The sequence below is a fragment of the Dermochelys coriacea genome, chromosome 3 (genome assembly GCF_009764565.3).
Source record: "Dermochelys coriacea isolate rDerCor1 chromosome 3, rDerCor1.pri.v4, whole genome shotgun sequence".
Classification (NCBI taxonomy): Eukaryota; Metazoa; Chordata; order Testudines; family Dermochelyidae; genus Dermochelys; species Dermochelys coriacea.
Window position 1 is genome coordinate 85,883,398 of NC_050070.1, and position 16,539 is coordinate 85,899,936.

Below are 16,539 nucleotides of genomic sequence, written 5' to 3' on the forward strand. Positions count from 1 at the left end.
TGCAGGATGGTAGTTTAACGTGAAATGTACAAGGGACTGATTTTTAAACAGTTGAAAGAAAGAGTGCAGTTCTGAATTTGAGACCAAGAATCTACTGAACAGATTTCCCTGAGACGCAGAAGAGAGAAGAAATCAAAATATTGAATAGCTGCTCATAAGGTGAGAACACCCTCCATCCTGTGCACTGAAAGATGCAAGGATCCTGAGGAAAAAAACAATATATGATCATGTAATTAAAGAGTGCACAAGCAGCCTTAATTCTAGGATTTCCTAACTTTTGCATGCTTAACAATGTTCTTTTAATGTATTTTTGTGTATAATTTCCTCAGTTTAAAAAAACACCAAATTCCAACATATGATGCTTTATAGATAACCCACAACCTTTAGCTTCAATGCACAGAGCTCTGCCACTTGAACTAACAGAGTAACTGACAGAAGTGGGATGGGACACTTTACCAGTGAGTTTTCACATACATTTGCTCTCAGCAGAGGAATGGTGAGACTCAGACTCAGACTCCATTCCAGACACTGGAGGAGATGTGGTCTACTAGGCACAGACTCTCCCTTTACAAAAAACATGTTGGCTCTTCCCCAACAAATCGTGTTCGTCTGTTTGTCTGATAATTCTGTTCTTTACTATAGTTTAAACCAATTTGGCTGGTACTGAAGTTAGTCCTATTGGTTTGTATTTGCTGGGATTTGTTGGGAAAGAGTCAACGTGACTTTTGTAAAGGTAAATCATGCCTCAACAACCTATCAGAATTCTTTAAGAGGGCATATAAACATGTGGTTATGGGTGATCCGGTGGACATAGGGTACTTAGATTTTCAGAAAGCATTTGACAAGGTCCCTCACAAAACCCTCTTAAGCAAAGTAAGCTGTCATGGGCTAAGAGGGAAGGTCCTCTCATGAATCAGTAACTGGTTAAAAAACAGGAAACAAAGGGTAGGAATAAATGGTCAGTTTTCGGAATAGAGAGAGGTAAATAGCAATGTCCCCTAACGGTCTGTACTGGGACCAGTGCTGTTCAACATATTCATAAATGATCTGGAAAAAGGGGTAAACAGGGAGGTGGCAAAGTTTGCAGATGACACAAAATTACTCAAGATAGTTAAGTCTAAAGCACACTGTAAAGAGTTACAAAGGAGTCTCACAAAAATGAGCAAGTAGGCAACAAAATGGCAGATGAAATTCACTGTTGATAAATGCAAAGTAATGCATATTGGAAAACATAATCCCAACTATACTTATAAAATGATGGGGTCTAAATTAGCTGTTACCACTCAAGAAACAGATTTTGGCGTCATTGTGGATAGTTCTCTGAAAATATCTGATCAATGTGCAGCAGCAGTGAAAAAAGTTAACAGAATGTTAGGAGCCATTAGGAAAGGGATAGATAATATGACAGTAAATATCATAATGCCACTATATAATACTCCTGGGGGAATTCTGCACCACTGCACGGTGCAGAATGTATGCAGAAATTAATGTTCTGCACCGAATTTCCCTTTTCCCCCCCAGAGGCTGCAGGGCTGCTGGATCCCGCAGAGTCCAGCTCCACACCTTGCAATTAGAAGACACTGCCAGGGAGTGGGGGACAGAGTGGGAGGGTTTCAGGCAGCTGCAGTTCCTCAAACACCCTGAAGGAAGGAGGCGGCATGCAGGAAACTCCACGCAAGCCCAGGACCCAGCATCAGACTGTTTCTCCCTCTGGATCCCTAAGCTCTGGGAAGGTAGTGGGTATGTGCGAGTGTCTGGGCTGGGGGGGGGGAATGGCTATGCTTTGGGGAGGCAGAGGTGCATGTCTCTGCTCTGTGGGAGGTGTGGCTGTGCTCTGGGAGTGAAGAGGTGTGAATGGCTGGGCTGGAGGGCGCTCTGCAGCTGGGCTTTGGGGGTTAAGGGGAGCAAGTGTCTGGGCTGGGGGGTGCCCTATGGCTGGGCTCTTGGAGGGAGGGGGTCTGGGTGTCTGGCCCCCTGGGTTAGGTTGTGCTGGGGGAGGGGCAGAGAAATAGGAACTGTGTGGTCATAGGGGTTTCTTTAACTCTCTACTCCTGCGGAATTTTTGTGTCTGTATTGTTATATAGTTGTTGACAGGTATTTTGAAATAAATTACCAAAATAATTGAAATTGACATGATTATATAGTATTATTTTGACAAATAAATTATACAGAATTTTAAAATATTGTGCGCAGAATTTTTAATTTTTTGGTGCAAAATTCTTCAAGTGTAATATAAATCCATTGGTATGCCCACACTTTGAAAACTGTGTGCACTTCTGGTCATTCCACTCAAGAAAGATATATTATAAAGAGAAAAGGTACAGAGAAGGGTAACAAAAATGATTAAGGATATGGAACAACTTCTATATGAGGAAAAGGATTAAAAAGACTGGGACTATGCAGCTTGGAAAAGAGACTATTGAGGGTGGATGTGACAGAGGTCTACAAAATCAGGACTAGTATGAAGAAAGTGAATAAGGAAGTGTTATTTAACCTTTCACATAACACAAGAACCAGGAGTCACCCAATGAAATCAATAGGCAGCAGGTTTAAAACAAACAAAAGGAAGTACACTTCTTCACACAACACACAGTCAAACCGTGAAACTCATTGCCAAGAGATGTTGTGAAGGCCAAAACTATAACTGGATTAAAAAAAAGACTCAGGTAAATTAATGGAGGATAGGTCTATGACAGGTTGGACACCCCCCTTCTCCCTGCCCCTGCTCCTTCGTGATGCCACCTGATGTACTGGGGTTTCACTGAGCCTCTCCTGCTCCACCAGCCTGGATTCCCTCTCCCTGTTTTGCTGAATTAGGCTCTCCAGCCTCTTGTAGCACACACACACACACACACACACACACACACACACACACACACACACACAGGTAGGGCCAAATCCAGCTGCAGAAACAGACTGAAGTCAGCTCTGTGTGAGAGGACTCACCCAGCATTCACATGCACACCCCTTTTGGGAGATAATCCCAAAATATTACTGTCTTGCACTGTATAGAAAGATCTGCACAGCACAAGCTCAGTCTTTGTTCCTCAGGTGTTTCCAGGTGCTTTGTTGTACAGAAGAGCAAGGTCCTCCCATAATGTCATTTTCCCCCTTTTACATCTTCTCCCCACTTGCTGGAAAGCTCTTTTGCTGTGACTTCAGTCAAACAGTTCCCACTGAATAGTGCTATCTCCAAGATGTTTCTATTGTACACAGTTCCTGGGGTAATCCTTATGCTTGTGTGCATGTCCTAAATAAGCCATTAACATTCTTTGGCCTTTTTACTGTTGTACCTGAAAGGCTGCTTGTGGGTGTTTTCAACCTCAGGATATGTTTCAGCAACACACACATAATGTGACAAAGTTCCTCCTCTACTTTGGTGGGTCCTGCGCTTATTGGTGGATTTGCTTGCCTCAGAAATTCACAGCAGCCCTCAGTTTGGCCACTTTCGTGGCTCAAATGTGCCGTTCACTCAGATAACCTCATCACTGGCCACCATGGGGAAAAAGAGAGCAATCCCCTGCAGTCTCTGCTGATCCACCATGTAGGTCGGGGGAACAGCCCAGAGACCTCCCCTCTGGTGGAACCCACAGTCCAGGTCAACTCCTCCTGTGTCTGATCAGGAGTTGGGAGGTTTGGGGGGAATCCGGGCCCGCCCTCTACTCAGGGTTCCAGTCCAGGGCCCTGTGGATTGTAGCTGTCTAGAGTGCTTCCTGTAATAGCTGTGTGACAGCTACAACTCCCTGGGCTACTTCCCCATAGCCTCTTCCCAACACCTTCGTTATCCTCACCACAGGACCTTCCTCCTGGTGTCTGGTAACTCTTGTACGCCTCAGTCCTCCAGCAGCATGTCTTGTCACTCCCAGCTCCTTACATGCCCCCCCACTAACTGATGGCAGGTCCTTTTTAAACCAGGTGTCCTGATTAGCCTGCCTGCCATAAATGATTCTAGAAAGTTCTTAATTGGCTCCAGGTGTCTTGATTAGCTTGCCTGTCTTAACTGGTTCTAGCAGGTTCCTGATTGCTCTAGGGCAGCTCCTGCTCTGGTCACTCAGGGAAGAGAAAACTATTTATCCAGTGGCCAGTATATTTGCCTTCTACCAGACTCCTGTACCCCACTGGTCTGGGTCTGTCACAATAGCCAAACTTCATAATTTCACACATGATGATAGCACATACAATCCAATGAGATATTACTGTCTAACAGATCAAGACTTTTAGAATGACACTTCACATGGCATACTTTGTATAAGACATATCCTAATGACATAACAGTGGTGAATATTGGGGTGTCAGGATGTAACAAGGTCCATCAATGGCTATTAGCCAAGATGGTCAGGGATGCAACCACATGCTCTGGGTGTCCCTAAGACTGACTGCCAGATGCTGGGATTGGACCACAGGGGATTTATCTTTGATGATCGCCCTGTTCTATTCATTCCATTTGAAGCATCTGCCATTGGCTACTGTCGGAAGACAGGATATTGGGCTAAATAGACCATTGGTCTGACGCAGTATGGCCATTCTTATGTTATCTCCTCTCCCTTCCTAATGCGAGACACAATGTTTGCGGTTTCTTATATAAATCACTGTAAACTAATGATCTGATGTGATTTCATGCAAAAGAGCAATTCCTATAAAACATATGGTTAACTTATAAACCGTATTGGTATGATCAGAACTGAAAGATATGTTTTTTGCTAGATGTAACAAATCGTTTTGAAGTATATGAACAAAAATAAAGTCTATCCGCTGCTTGATCAATGAATGAAGCAGTTAAAGGAAGTTATGGTACTGGAAAATTGATTGCTGATATCCAGTGTAAATGAAGTCACCACAGTCAAGAATGGAATGTATGGAACTATACAAGAATTCATAAATGAAAGAATCCTCCTTGAACATACCATTCTGGAGACTCAGGGATTTCTTCAGGTTGCCTAGGGATGATGGTTTGTTGAAGAATGTTTGCAACATAAAATTAAAACTCAAGACAGACTCAGGATGTTGAGCATATTTTCCTAGTACTTTACTTCATAATGTATTGCTTTGTTTTGTTTCAGTTGATGACTATGCAGTTAAAGTTACAGAGAAAAGAACTGTAAAAAAATAGAATTCCAAAACAGTCAACACAACTTAAATTAAGCTGATATGCAACATAATCTATCCAAAAGCACTCATTGGTGCTGATTTTGCAACTGTATACTTCAGTTTAAAATACCTAAGTGGTATTTTGGGGAGGGCAAGGAAGAAAAGAAATATGAAGGAGAGAAATGGATGGAAAAAAAGAAAAAATGGTGAAATAATTTCAATAAAAAAATCAAAAGGAAGCAGTTGTTCAGAACAACACATTCATGTTATCTCAAGGTTTCTCAACAAATCACAATCCACTCTAACTCACTTCCCATGGAACGTCTCAATATTGGATAATTTAGGGCCAGATTCTGTGTGGTCCTTAGGTAGATGTGCAATAAGGTTGGGGGAGGGGGAGAGGACAGAGGGTATAAGGAGATTGCCCACCCCTACTAACTCATTTAAGGCCAGGTGTATTTTCAAACCCTGTGCTCATGGGAGTACACGGTCTGCTCCCAAGCTGCTCCCTCATGGGCACATGGCACCTCAAAGGGGATGAGACCATTGTTCTATCCACTTAGACACACCACCTGCAAAGAAATGTGGAGGAAGAAAGCTGCATCCCATTAAAGATGTAATAACAGGTCACAGCCCCTACTTGTGTAAGAGCTCCAGAACACATTCTGCTTCAGAATGCCTCAGGATGCTACGGCCAAGTCGACACAATTCTACATTGCTCCTTACCAGAAGATGTGCCTAATTTACCTTTATTTTATAAATGTAAAATAAAGATCTGACTCAAAAAATACTGAGATGAGACTTATGGTTATATATTCTTAAACTAGGACTTCCTGAAATTAATGATACACTGCCACTGTCCTTAATTTAATTGCAAAATCTAAAAAGAGAGACTATAAGTCTGGGAGAATACTAATATTAAAAAAACCACCCATTATCCTAAATAGTTCTAGATTAGAATCTGATGAAGGAAGGAAATGAGATTAGGGAATTCAAATGAGTGATTTACACCTGTTTTCCATTGTTGGAACTCTTGTTCTTATTTGTGTTGTTCTATTTTCGTTACAATTCTTTGTCTTGAGAATTAGGCATCATAATTGCCATCTCTGATAATACTTTGAACTATGGCAATACATTCAGCTATTGTAAACTTCTGGTTTTTGTTTTATACAGTATTCTGGCTATTCTGCATGGCCTAGTGGGACTATTAAGGCCTTTACCCAATCAAAGTACAAATAACTAAAAATGAGAGTCCTGCCAAACATCATAAAACATGTTGTTAATTGTACTTCACCAAATATCATAGACAATGAAATTCTGATCCTTCACTCTTCAGTTAGTCTAAGGCAGACAAAGAATAAAAAAAGTTTCTATGATAAATAATATAGAAATAAAAGGCATAGTTGCAAAATTAATCCATTTTCATCACAAGACAGATTTTGCTCAGTGGGTTTAGACTGACTGAATTAGGTTAAAATAATAAGTCCTTATGTGGAAATCTTAAAGAAGGAAAAGAGAAAGGAAAAATAGCTATTTATAATTTGATTATTTTCCAGAAAATTTTTCTTGAAGTCTTTGCCTTCATGTCTATGGGGGGGATTTTGGGAATACTTCAGGGACAATGCACTAAGGAACCAAATTGTTCTTTATATTTTTTTAGGCAGAAACTTTAGGCAGAATTCAGGAAAGGGATAATATGTAGTAATTATTCAGTGTAAAATTTTAGTGATCAAATGGTTATTTCTAATCATCTTTCAAATTTAAGTAACTTTCTCTTGAATGTTTTATTTTCTAAGATGTATGGAATTGTACTGCATAAATATTAATATGATATTACCCACATTCTGTACATACTGTTTTTCCATTATCAAAATCTTGAGGATCTTCCAAACATACAATTAGCACGACTATGTAAGACCAACATGGTAGAAAATGCACAGTATAGCACCCTGACAAAACTTCACTAGTTTAATTGGACTCCTGATATCAAACTAACTGCAAAGTCATAACAAACTAAATCACACAAAGAAATAAAGTCATAAGATACAAAAATGAACATTTTCCTCCCTGCTGTTATGTATACAATCTAGCACTGGAATTCATATTACTGAAGTTATGAAAAAACAAAAAGAGAAAGAAAAGAAATGATTATGACCAATAATATTAGCATGAGAGGATCCAATGCATACCATAACTAGTCAAAAACCAGTCAGCTACAGATGGGTGCTAGGTCAAATGCAAGTTTCTGACAAACTGCTATCTCAAGCATTTAGAAACGACAGTCTGTCATGCTACCCTTCAGGAATCATTCCATACAAACAACTGTTATTTTTAATGTATATTGATTGGGGAAGGGTTAGGCAAATGCCAAACAAATGGCCAACAACTTCTATATTATTAAGTACTGTTTACATAGAGCAACTTTATTAAAATAGGGTTACTATCAAAGATACGGAGAAAACTGAGTTATTTTAAAATTTGTATTTCTATGGATTTAAATAATACAAAATGCTGCCCTCTTTGATGTGACGACAGACATTATATTTATCCTTTCTCTGTACTGAGACTATGGAACTGAAGATAAGTCTGAACCATGCTTGTGTGATCAATCTAAATATATCCTATAGGCTAAGGGTTAAATTCTGCCTCACTGTGGAAATACTCCCGCAAAGGGTGCACATATACACCAAGAACTAAGCACTTTAGACAATACTAGAGTTAGATGCCCAATTCTGTTTGAAAATCAATTGAAAATAGGTGCTTAACTCCTTTAGGTGAATTTGAAAATGTCACACTGACACAGTCTTGACAAAAAGAAAAGGAGTACTTGTGGCACCTTAGAGACTAACAAAATTATTAGAGCATAAGCATCCGATGAAGTGAGCTGTAGCTCACGAAAGCTTATGCTCTAATAAATTTGTTAGTCTCTAAGGTGCCACAAGTACTCCTTTTCTTTTTGCGAATACAGACTAACACGGCTGCTACTCTGAAACCAGTCTTGACAAGCAAACATATTTTGGTCAGCAATTGCCCTACACACAACATTCTATCTGATGGCACGAGTAGGAATACTGTTGGGGGGTGGGGTAGAAGGGGTATGAGAATAGAGGGCAAGTATGTGGAGCAGACCCATCCCCCAACTGCACCCTAGACAGCCCCTGCTCCACAGCTCCTGTTGCAGGATAACACTGGAATGGAGGCAGAAAACTTCAACCTTGCACTCCCCTTGCTCAAATATTTTTGGGTGGGTGCCTATACACCATGCCCTACCAGAATTTGGCCCTACTATTTTATATCCTACAGCTAATTTGGAACAACATAATGAGAGGCTCTTGGCAAATGTCATTCCTTGATGTGGCAATATAGTCTTCAAAATTAGTGACATGAAGCAAAGGAGGTAAAAGATTGAGCTATTTTAAGATTTCTGTTTGCTCTCTGCAGGCTGGAAGAAAGATCTCTTTATAACCTGCCACAGTTGGATGCTCCCACTCAAATGAGATTATAAGATAGAAAGCAGAGATCTGCTTGGGAGTGTTTAGGTTAATGATGTCTTTGCAGTGTTTCTTAATAAAATATGGATTCTTAACATTTGCTCTGTGGAATTTTAATGTATTACATTCACTTTTCTGCTCATTTTATCAGTTACCTGATAACATATACAGACTAGAGTGCATAATGAACTTTGATTCACCTTTTTTCTGCGTATTCTTTTCAGACTTAGTAAAGGTTCCCTTATTCAATACAGAATTTGAAGACTGTGCACACTACATGTCAAAATTGGACACAACTATGTGCCCCACAGATCTGATTACAAAATTTGGGCCTTGGAGTTTCAGATCCAGACTGATTTTGAGTTATCTAAGCTGAAAAATTATTCGGGAATTTCTTACTAAAAATATTGGATTTTTTTTCAGTCTAGAATACTCAGATATAGCTCAAGAGATTTTTCCCCCACTTAAATTAATTCAGTTACATGTTGAGAGCAAGAACAAGAAACTTCAGCCCAAAATGTATTTTTTTGTGTGGAAAGTTATAAACTGCTAAAATTACAGCTTTGGAAACTGCTGTCACAACATCTGTATACATTACTAACACAATGCTTTATTTAAAGCCCTTTCCGTGTACATAAAAAAGTATAATGGGTAAAGTGTACTGAACAAATAGTTCCTGCTTTGAAGAGCCTTTGTCTAAAGGCACAAATCAGCATAATTCAGGATAACAGGAAACTGGGATCCACCTTACTCTGGACTGTGTGCTTTGTGCTTCCTGCTTCTGCTCCCTGGCTTGACATCCTGGGACCCCAACCTGGAGTGACTCTGGTTATTGATCCGTGCTTCTGCTCTCAAGTTTGTCTCCCGCTTCTGATCTCCTGGTACTCTGACCTTGCCTGCCTCCTGACATTCAATGGTCAGTTGCCCTCTAGCCTGTCTCGGACTCTGACCTCCTGGTATCTAACCTGGTCTGACTCCTGCTTTGATCACTAGGCCAGATCGCCCACATTCCAATTGTGACATCAAGATGTGTTGGCCACATGGATTTCATCATTAGTGTGTATGCATCCCAACTGGGCAAGATCAGATATTTTTGGCCAGCAGTGTGTGTTGGGGCTGGGCCTCCACCCCAGATGCACCTCTCCGACCTGAGGGCACAAAACAGCAGAGTGGGCCCAAAAGTGTCCGTTGGGGCTGCACCTGCACCCTAGATGTCCTTGTCCCCAGGCTCTCCACCCAGTGGCATAAAGGGCAGAGCAGGCCCAAAAAGATGAGCTTTTTTTCTTTAGATGCCCAAAGGGTCAGAGCCAAGAAAGAAGGCTACACTGGTTAAAAAACAACGTGGCTTAGCTGGGAAGTGAAAGCAGTTATAAAGAAAAATAAAAAATAATAATAAATGGAAAAGATGGAAAGTTGATAGCAATGAATATAAAATAGAAACTAGGAATTGTAGAAAAATGATAGGAGAAACCAAAGGACAAAAGGAGAAACCTATAGTCAACAGGTTATGGACAATAACAGACCTTTTTTTAAAGTATATTAGGAACAAAAGGGATGCTAATTATGGCACTGGACCATTACTAGATGAAAGTGATAGGACTGTCAATAATAATAATGTAGAAAAAGACAGTAGTCAACTTTGCTTGGTGAACAATAAATCCTGAAATAAAGTCACAGTAGCCTCGAATGAAACACAGGAAACTCCATTATTCTATATTGGAGTATGGTATTGCATGTTCTACAAAGAAAAGCCAAGGACTAGAACGGCTCACACATATTCTGCACCCAATAAACCATTCTTTCTTGAAAAGTTCCATGAGATGTTATAAAAACAACGAGGAGTCCGGTGGCACCTTAAAGACTAATAGATTTATTTGGGCATAAGCTTTCGTGGGTAAAAAACCCACTTCTTCAGGTGCATGCTCTCTCCAGGCATCTTTAGAAGTAGGTCTTTTACCCATGAAAGCTTATGCCAAATAAATCTGTTAGTCTTTAAGGTGCCACTGGACTCCTCGTTGTTTTTGTGGATACAGACTTACACAGCTACCCCTCTGATATGAGATGTTATCGTCAGAAGTGATCTATTCCTTCTTTCATTGGAGAGACTGCACTTTCAGTTGCACAACACCTCTATCACTAGGTGGGCACGTCTATAATCAATTTCCAACACTGTTTATTGTAGAAGTTACATACTGAAGGTCTTCCATTCAATTTCTGGCCCAGCTTTTCTCTGCTTAGGTTGTGAGAGCACAGTGCAAAGTTCTGATAGCAGATTTTCAGAAAGCCTTATAGACATGCAGTACAACAAAGCTCTTTACTCTCCTCTCAAGATAATACCTCCATTTACCTGATCATCCTAATAGTCCTTCTATGCACCTTTTCCAGTTTGAATTTGTCTTTCTTACACCTGTGCAACTGTAACTGTAGACAGATGAGGTTTTACCAGTGCCTTATGCAATGGCATTAATGGTTCCCTATCTTTACACCTCATGTGATACCTCCTTTACCTTGGTCTGATATATTTGAGATCAGCCTGACTTCTACAAAAATTGAGGTCAATAATAAAAAATATTTACAATAACTTCTGAAAATGGAAATATTTTGATTTTTAAAGAGTGCAAGGATGAGGGAGTGATCTGAGACATAAAAGCAAAAATACAATAGATCTTATTTTGAATAGGATCTTTCCAATAAATTATCCCCAAAATGCTTTATAAGAGCTAAATACAAAATACTGTATGTTGTAAATATAGAAAGCAATTATATAAATACAGTTTACGGGGAGCAAATTATTCATTTGTAAGACCAATAACTGAGAAGGAGAAAAATTAAGAGACACAGGGAAGAAGAAAAGTTAAAAGAGCTTAAAGTAGAGAAGTACTGACTGTTCCCAGGGGCAGGCATTTCAAGGAGAAAGCACTCATACTGAAACTCAAGATTATGAGCAGGATCAGGTCGGAGCCCTGTTCTAGAAAAACAGACTGAGCTGGAAGAGGGTATAGAGAGTCATAGGCTTGAGCAAGTTCAAGAGTTTTAAATCAGGTAAGGCAATTCTGATCTGAATCTTGAAATGAACAGGGAGTCAGTGGAATTATTTGAAGATTAGGGAGGGGTGAGTGCACTTGTTTGTACATGGGACAAGATATAAAGCAATATTCTGCACATGATAGGGCGAGTTCAATTAAGACTTGGAAAGGGCACAGAAAAGGGAGTAGCAACAATTAAGGCACTGAAGATGAAGAACGTGATGAGGATTTCATGAGAGATGGAGTCAAGGTAATATGAATAATGAAGAAGAGGTGGCAATAGGTAGATTGACAGCTAAAGGAATGTGGGCAGAGGAGGAGAATGGAAACAAATGAAAGGTAAGTGTCAAGGAGGAAAATAGCAGATTGAAGTTGTTAATACGAAGGCACTTCTGACCCAAAAGAACAAATTCTGTCTTTGACATGGCTCAAAACTACTTACATTTTCTCCCCCATTTATCAACAATTATACCATTTTCTATGTAGAATAACGTGGAAGAGCAGGTAGCTGCTGTGAGACAACTACATTTCTCAGGTACTGGAGACGTGGCTTATCTCCATCTTTAGGCACTACTAGGATTTTCAAAAGCACCTACCCAGGTTAGATGCCTAACTCCCATTCATTAGGGACAGATTTTCAACTGGAAATCTATGAGTAGGTACCTAACCTACTTAGGCACTTTAAAACAATCTCACTCGGTGCCTAAATCCCTTTGAAAATCTAGCTCGTTATCACAAACCATAGAACATTGCTTTCTGCCCAACAAATGTACTCTGCCTTGCATTATTCCTTACTGATTAAGTAACAAACTACATCCTGTACCATTCAGTTTAAATTATTCCTTTAGCACAGTAGTAACCATTATATTGTGAGTGAATGACATTCTGACAGCGTTGGATAAGGGTCAAACCTGATGAAGCTTTATTTCTTATTGAGTTAGCAAGCTTTCATACTCTTGTCAACTGAATGACTGGTACAGCAGTTGAACTTTTAGAATAAGAGGTATGGACTGATTTGGCACCATCACTAAAATTAGAATTCAACAAAATAAAGACACTGAACCCAATATTTTTGAAAATATTTATGGTAACTTTAGAGTGTTAATAGGGAAAATACATACTATGAGTTATAGAAGACTGCTGGGGAAGGTTAAAATGTGTATTAGCCCAAAATATGGGTAATAATGAGTTAACAAGAATTATCCTAAAGTCATTATTATTATACTGACATTTTATTATCACCCATATTTATTATTTTATTATCACCACATATTTTAACAGGAAGACCCTTCAGAAAGAATGTAAAATGTTGCATATTGCTGAATGGTACATTGTTTAAAAACAATTCAGACCTTTATGACACAGAACACACCCTTATTGAGAGACTGAGGAAGGGGAGGGCTGGGATTCTCCCAACTTAACCAAAAATTATAACACAAATAGGACAGTCATTATGGGGATCAGAACCTTATAGAACGTATTGAGGGGAGAGGGATAAAATTAAGTCGTTGACAAAACTCTCATTTTGTGGTAACAGAACTGAGCTTGAAAGGAGAAAAACAAGGCAACAGCTTTTTCTTTTTCTTTTTTGAAGGCAGAGGAGGGCTTCAAACTTAAAACATAACAATTTCCTGTCATCAGTTTGACAGACTCATTTCCTTTACTTTTTGGCTCCCCCATTTTTCTTCCACATATTTTTTACTGCTGCAGCTGAAAGGAGATATTGAAGCAGCCTTTAGTGATGGTGCCAAATCAGCCCATACCTCTTATTCTTGTAAATTCTTGTAAATTTGAAATTCGGGAGCAATCAAAACAGAAAAATTATAGTAGCTAATCTGAGCAAAGAGATCTGCATTAAGAAAACCATCCACTGAAAATCCGTGCATTCTGGCTAACAATGTTTATCAGCCAATAAAGCATATATATTCACCGATTCTATGGTTATTGAGATATACCTGTGCCATCGCTATACTAAAAAGCTAACTAAAACTTCATAAGTGGGGACCAAGAATATGTTATTCAGAAAACATGCAACACTGTTGCCCTTTTAGCGACTATGATAATCAGTATATTGATACACAGTGACCTGATAAGAATAAATTTCAGGAATATTTGAGTTTGTAATGTCCTTATCAGTATCCCGATTTTTTCAAAAACAAGAATCCAGTGTCCCATTTAATTTGTTGAAGTCCAATATCAATGAAGTGGCCAAACCAGCCCCCAACGCTTTTGTTCTAAAAGTTCAGTTGCCGTAAAATTAAGCTTCAACAGCATTAAAAGTTGCTGCTAGCTCAATAAATCCAGTTTCACCAAATTTGAGCCTTATCCAAAGCTCTGATAAATGTCACCCAGTTATTACGTCAAGAGTTATTGTTTTAAAGGTAGATATAAAACTGAGCTAAACAAGAAAATACCTCCAGCACCTGAGTTCAAGAGATACCTTGTATGCTATGCCATATTATTCCACTTAGAAAAATTGTATTATTGACTCTTGAATGAAAGAATGAATGAGGGTACATAGTTCCCAGCCATCTCTATGACAAAAGTTCTTCAATGGGAATTTTAGGAATGCTGAATCTGGTCCATACACATTGTTTCTAAAGAAAAATTATATTAAAAAATACTGGCTGTCGATGGACACTGCACTGAACTTTCCAATTCTAATTCAATATTTAATCAAGAAGGATGGAGTTAAATTACTCTGGTTTTTAAGTTTAAAAATCTGAAATTGCTATTTTATGTAGAACCAGCTGAATACTTTTAAACTCCAAATTTCACCACTGCTTGACTACAAGGACATTCTCTACACTTAATATATCCTTTAATAAAAAAAAATAATGGCGATTGAATGGAAATGTAACAGACTGCCACGGAGAGAATCCAACTTTGTGTTCTTAGTTCCTTAGGCTAGCAGAAGTCAAAAGCAATGAGGAGGTCTGTAAGGTGCTGGTTCATCCCCAGCCCACAAAGAACCCACTGCTACACCCAGTATCTTTTCCAGGTGGTTTTATTTCTCAAAGGTAGGCAAAACCCCCACAAACACAGCTCCCCAGCACCATGGTCTATAGCTCCCAAGGGATTTTCCCCTTTACCTCCCTGAAGTCCTTCTGCTTCAGGGCATATTGCAGGATTCTCCCATGCTCCATTAACTGAGCACTGCCTCCTTGGGCTCTTTCCCTAGGGACTCTTTTCCCCCACTGGCTCCCACTGCCTCCCCAACCAAGGAGATTCCTGCAGATCCTGCTCCCATTACCCAGGACTCCTAGGTTTTGGCCTGTCTCCCTGTTCCCAGGCAATGAGAGCCCAAAATATAATCTCTCTGCCCTTTCCTGACTGCTTCTCAGGCCTGACACTCCCAGGCTCTACCACCACCCAGAAGCTAGCTGCCTTCTTATTTAGCTCAACTGAGGGGTCAGCTGACCAGTCAGAGGTGCACTGGCCTCTTTCCTCTTAAGGGGCAGTGCGTGCCATCTTGTGACAAGGTTTTAAAAAGGCAGCAAACTTTTAATGCTGATGCAAAAGGTGGTGCTATCAAAGAAAATGTGCTATAAAATCACCAGCAACTTTACTAAATAAAATCACTGCTATATTGTTCTTACACTATGAGCTGAAGTAGGCAGGAAAGCTATTTGATAGGGTTACCATATTTGAACATTCAAAAAAGGGGACACTCCAAGGGATGGGGTGGGGGGGTATTTGCTCATGCCCCCCGCCCCCACCCCAACTCCACCTCCTCCCTGCCCCATTGGATCCCTTCCCCAAATCCCCAGCCCGCCTCCTCCCCTGAGCGCGCCGTGTTCCCCCTCCTCCCCTGTCCCTCCCAACCACACAAAACAGCTGTTTCGCAGCTCAAGCGCTGGGAGCTAGGGGAAAAAGTGGGCACTCTCTCAAGTGATCAACATTCACTTTCTTTCTCAAATGATCAGCATTCACTCTCTTTCTTGAATGATCAATTCTTCTTTGGGGAAAAATAATAATGGCAAAATCCTGGATGTTTTTAGATATTTAAAAATTCCTACTGGATAGCAATTGAAGAACCAAAAAGCCGGACATGTCTAGGAAAATACGGACCTATGGTAACCCTACTATTTGAGTTGGTAGATTATGTCAAATCCTGAGACAAAGCACTAAAAGAATAATGGTGGACAGTAGAGTTGCCAATTTTCACATGGTAAATAAGCACCCCGACTTTCACAATAAGTCAAAAATCAAGCTAATCCCATTTCAAAACAAGGCCAAAACAAGCCAATCCCTAAGAACTCCAACACTATGTGAGTACATCCCTCCCAACGTGCAGTCTGGGACTGTGGTGGGCCCACTGTGCACCACTGACTCTCTCCCGCCCTTGCCTCTGCTTGCCGGGAGCCGATCAAAAAAAGGAAGAAACAAGCAACAAGCTATAAGCCAAACAAGCAACAAGCTACAAGCAAAAAACTAACCAACAAGCAACTCAAAACCCAATTAAGCCAAAAATAAGCCCAATTTATTTTTTCCATGGGTTTGGCATGTCTGGTGGACAGAGGATGTGAATTAATTATTTGTGTTTCGGTACCACCCAAGGTCCCTTTTGCGCTAGGCACTGTACAAACAGAGTAGAATAAGAGCCCCTGCCAAAGAACTCATAACCTAATTTCAGACAGGACCCAACCATGAGAGTATAACAATAGGAAGGAGACAAACAACAAGCAAAATAGCAACCAAAACATGTGATAACATGAAGGCCAGCTATGTACTAAGTTGGATGGTTTCAAGATTTTCTTTTCTGCATAAAAATTGTAAGAGAATTGTTGAATGAGATATAAGTCACAAATCCTCATTGACTAGACTTTCTGGCATATGTGGCTAAATGTGACAGAGTATTTCTGAAGCTACAGAACTGTGGATTTTTAGCAGTGCTCCCGTCAAGCACAAAGATAACTTTTTTCAGAGTAGCA

The 16,539-nt window shown here is 39.9% G+C and overlaps 1 protein-coding gene across 8 annotated transcripts in view; it reads right to left on the minus strand.

The window, feature by feature from the left end:
• The window catches only part of CDK19 (cyclin dependent kinase 19), a 239,393-nt gene that overhangs the window by 77,186 nt on the left and 145,668 nt on the right, over positions 1–16,539 (minus strand). The window lies entirely within an intron of this gene.